General features: G+C 46.3%; 1 pseudogene; it reads left to right on the top strand.

Moving 5' to 3' along the window:
* Positions 1 to 907, top strand: part of LOC103734252 — an 8145-nt pseudogene extending 7238 nt beyond the window's left edge.
* The last annotated feature ends 3595 nt before the right edge of the window (positions 908 to 4502 follow it).

Here is a 4502-nt window from a genome sequence, read left to right as displayed (position 1 = left end):
GGTGAGTAGTAATTTGGGGGCCCTGTATACAGGGGTTCCAACACTTTCTGCCCAGTCCCCTTGTGGAAAAACTGAGCAAACATCCTGCTCTATGTTGGGGATGAATACTCACTTATCTGCTGCCCTCCCCTCTGCTTCTCTGAACCAAGGAGGCCACCCAGGATCTTTCTTATATCCCCACTGCTGGTGACGTCCCAGGGTAAATCTCTCTAGTGGAAATCCATATAGGAGGATACCTGGAAGTTGCTTAACTCCCAACAATAGCCCCCAATACTCAAGTCTGTCCATGGGAGTTACCTTTCTCTTCACTGAAAGGCCACTCACTTCTTTTCCAGCTTTTCCACCTCACTGTCTAACTGGAAGGATCCGTGCTTGTATTAGTACAGAAGGACATCACCCCTAAGGTTCTGTGTCCAGGAGATCTACATGGTCCAGGTTAGGAGTACAAGCTCTGGCTGGACTGCAAGGGTTTAGTCTGTGCTGCTGTCTGTGATATAAGCTGAGGGGCTGGGAAGGAGCCTCCTGTGACAAATGATTTAGGGATCTTTGTGTCATGATTGAACCCAAACTTCTGCCTTCCAGGCTTCTCAGTTGGCACAGTACTTCTTGTTGTCCCCCTGAGAGTTCTTACAATTATCCCCCATGCACCAGATTGAGTATGAAACCCTCTTTGTAACTGGAAGAAAAACTACCCAAAAGCCTGGAAAATGAGGGCCTTGACACAGTGCTTCATAGTGGAGAATGGATGTCATAAACTAGCGTGCCTTATTTCCGGCCAGGCCACATTGAAAGACCTGGGACCCACACTGCCAGGATGAGATCATACTTGGTCCTGAAAACAGCCTATGAGCAGAAAGTGCCTCAGAGAGGTGCAGAGCTGTCCTACAACCCAGTTGTAGATCCCTGAGCTCCCCTGAGTTTGGCAAAGCTCATTCTCCTTTACATTATCAGGTCTGGCACCTGCCAGGAGGTGGTGAACATCTGATACATGATAAGGAAGGTAAAGACAAACAGGTAGTCTCCATTCTGCATGGAAGTAGCCAGGTTGCAAACCAAATTTTTCACTTTGTGTGGACTGTGGGACATTGACATGCAAAGCCACCAAAGAATATGAGTTGCCTCTGTTCATCTTGAGGATGGACCAAGGAAGGAAGATTCAAACATGCAAACTATACCACAATTCACAATTATTTCTTGAAATACACTAAGGAGAAAAGTGGTAATTCCCTCAGTGTTCACTCTCTCTCTCTCAAATACACAAGGATTGGTGGGGATGGACTGGGGGGGACAAAGACTTCTTGAGAGGGACTAACCAGTGTCACCCATGTGTCCCTGTGGGAAAAATAGTTAAAGGCATTGGGCTACAGGGCTCACCCAATGTCTCCAAACTTGCCAAAGCACCTATTCTTGGCTCTTCTGGGGCCTGAGCCTCCTGAAGAAGGTAAACAGCTGGTGAATATCCTGCTCTGTCCTGTGACTCCAGACAAGTGAGAAAGTCCAGGTTGCCACTGGCCTGTAGTTACTAGGTAACAGGAATTCTGAGTTCTCTTTCAATTGATGTCACAGAGGTGACATCACTTCCTGGGGTCTTGTGACCTCAGCCCCTTCTCCACTATGGATGTTCTCTAAGGCTAGCTGGGCTGGTGACTGTCCTCCTTCCCCCAGTCCATGTGGACAAGGCACTCAGTTCTATCAGAATTCCCATGACATCATACCCATCACAATGTCCTGGCAGGCCTGGATTCAGCAGCCCCTCAGCTCTGAGAAAGCAGAGCTGGTTTCTAATCCACCCTCCTATCCATACCTCTGTTTCACCACAGGCAAATAAGTTTCCTGCTGTGGTCTTCCCACTCTCTCTACCTGCTTCCAGGTAAGCATTCTAGCATATATTTTCTACTATGTCATCAACTGTATATGACCGTAGATTCCTGTGTTACCTGGCAGTCCCTGGGCCCTTGTTACCTCTTGTGAATTCACAAACATGTACACACACTTTTATCTACATGGTTACAAGTGCATAACTTCTCACAAGGCCAACAGATCATAAGACCTAATAATTGTTGAGTGCAAAATGGCTTTGACTTGAGTTCAGTGTTATGCTTATGCTCCTATCTAGCCTGGTTAAGTTTTGGTAAAAATCGGGTATCACATGGAACAAATCATATCCAGTCTTGTTCAATTCTGCCTTTCACTTAGATATGTAGGTCAGGTCCTTCCTCTGTTTTTCCATGCTTTGTAGTATTTATTCCCCTTTGACAGGTGGTTATGAGCCACCACCTAGTTGAGAACTGAACCTGGGAACTCTGCAAGAGTAGCGTGCATTTCTATGTATTGCATCATCTCTGCAGCTATAATGTCTGTTGTCTGAATCTAGCTAATGTGTGCCACTTTGTTGTGAAAGGAGTATCATGTACACATGTAGTCTTCAGTAAAGGTTAGGTCTTGCATTGTGGTTCGGCTTAGTTTTAGGGCTAGATTTAGGGATAAGGTTAGAGTTTGGATAAGGCTTGGGCTAGGTCTAGAGCTAGGATGAGGATTGGGGTTACAGATAGGGTTAGGGCTAGGTTTAGGGCTACTTTTAGGATAAGAGCTATGGCTATGCTAGGGTTAGTTCTAAGTTTAAGGGAGGACTATGCTTAAGGGTAGAGTTAAGGTCTGGTTGAGGCCTAAGGCTAGATTCAAGGTTATGCTCAGGGCTAGCGTAGGGTTAGGTTGGAAGTTAGGAATAGTGTGAGTTTTAGGTCTAGGGCCTAAGGCTAGTGTTATGTCTACTGCTAGGACTAGGGCTAGTGCTATGGCTAGGGTTAGGCCTAGGGCTAGGTATAAGGTTAGGGCTAGTTTAAAGTTTAGGCCTCGTGATAAGGTTTTGATTATGTCTAGGTTTAGGTCTAGGGTAAGAGTTAGGATTATTGTTAGGTTTAGGCTTGGAGTTAGTACTTGGGTTAGTGCTAAGGCTAGTGGCTAGGAATAGGGTTAGGGCTAGTTTAGTTGTAGGATTAGTGTTAGAATTAGGCTTAGATTTAGGGTTAGAGTTAATACTATGGCTAGGGCAAGGTTCAGGATAAGGATAGTTATTGCTCAGGTTAGGGCTCCAAGTAGGTCTAGAAGTAGGCTTAGTTTAAGGATAGGGTAAAGTTAGGGTTAGTTTTAGGGTTAAGGCTATGTTTACAGCTAGTTCTATGTCAGGGTTAGTGTTAGGGCTTGGGCTAGGACTAGGACTAGGGCTAAGGCTCGGGTTAGGTTAAGTTTTCAAGTAGTGATTAGATCCAGAGCTTAGGACTATCTCTATGACTATGGTTTTGGCTCTAGGGTTAGTGATTGGTTTAGTGCTAGAGTGTGGGTTAGGGTTAGTGCTAATTCTAGATCTAAACTGAGGGGTAGGGATAAAGTTAGGGTATGTTTAAGGCTAGGTCCAGTGCTAGGGTTAGTTCTAGGTTTAATGCTAGGTCTAGGAATTGGGTTAGGACTAGAATTAGTGGTATGACAGTGGCTAGGTCTAGGTCAGGGTTTGTGGTCGTCAAGTGGCTGCTCTCCTCCAGCTATGGCCACTCTCCTGCTCTCTTAGTTCCCCTGATCAGTCATCCAGTCCAGACCCCAGGGCTGGTGAGGAGACTGTGTCACCAGAGCCACATTCAGACACAGGAGACCAGGTTCAGTGACACAGATCTGGTTTATTGCAGGAAGGCACAAGCTTATAGAGGGGTAGTGGTCCAATCACAGCACAGCAAGTAGTTTAAAGGTGAGGTATCCAAGGGTGTGCACAGTACAGTAAGTAGTTTAAAGGTGAGGTATCCAAGGGTGGTGATTCGGGAGTGGCGAGCTCTGGGCATCAGTCTCATGATCTGTCAATGGGAGCAAAATGTCACAGGGCATTCCTTGTGGCTCCAGCAGTTTGACCATTGCCTTAGGCCTGCTGTGTGGCTGTCAATAAGACTTTCACCCTAGGCTCAAGTCTTTCTCCCACATCTCCCCCCCCTTTTTTATTTTTAAAGGTGAGGTATAATTTAGAATACATAGCATATTGATATCAGTCCAGATACATTATGCAAAGTGCAATGGCTCAGGGAGTCATTGAATCAGGAGCCCCCTCCCTCAAAATGACAAGCTTTCTTAAAAGCAGGTTGTACCAACTCCATGCCAACCAGTGGGAGTCGAGATTCTTTGCCTTGGCATTATTGTCCCCACCTCAAGGATTACCCAGCATTATAGACTGTGCCTGTCTTAGGTGGTCCCGTCTCTTGGGATCTTACCCATCATTGACTACCAGCCCTCGAAGGATTAGTCCCTTGGTATAGTCCGGCAGAGGGAGAGGCAGGAAATCAAGCTTTGGCCTGTGCAAAGTCCTCTTAAGGGGCTAAGAATTCAATAAAAGCCGATGGAGTGGGGTCGTCCCATGTAGGGTAATGATGGGGATTAGGGAGTGGCAAGTTCTAGGCATCGGTCTCACAGTCTGCCAACAGGAGTATATATCGCAAGGCATTTCCTGTGGCTCTGGCAGTCGG

Source organism: Nannospalax galili, unplaced genomic scaffold, assembly GCF_000622305.1.
Source record: "Nannospalax galili isolate Female #2095 unplaced genomic scaffold, S.galili_v1.0 scaffold1117, whole genome shotgun sequence".
Taxonomy (NCBI): Eukaryota; Metazoa; Chordata; class Mammalia; order Rodentia; family Spalacidae; genus Nannospalax; species Nannospalax galili.
This window is presented reverse-complemented; position numbering and strand designations above follow the sequence as displayed.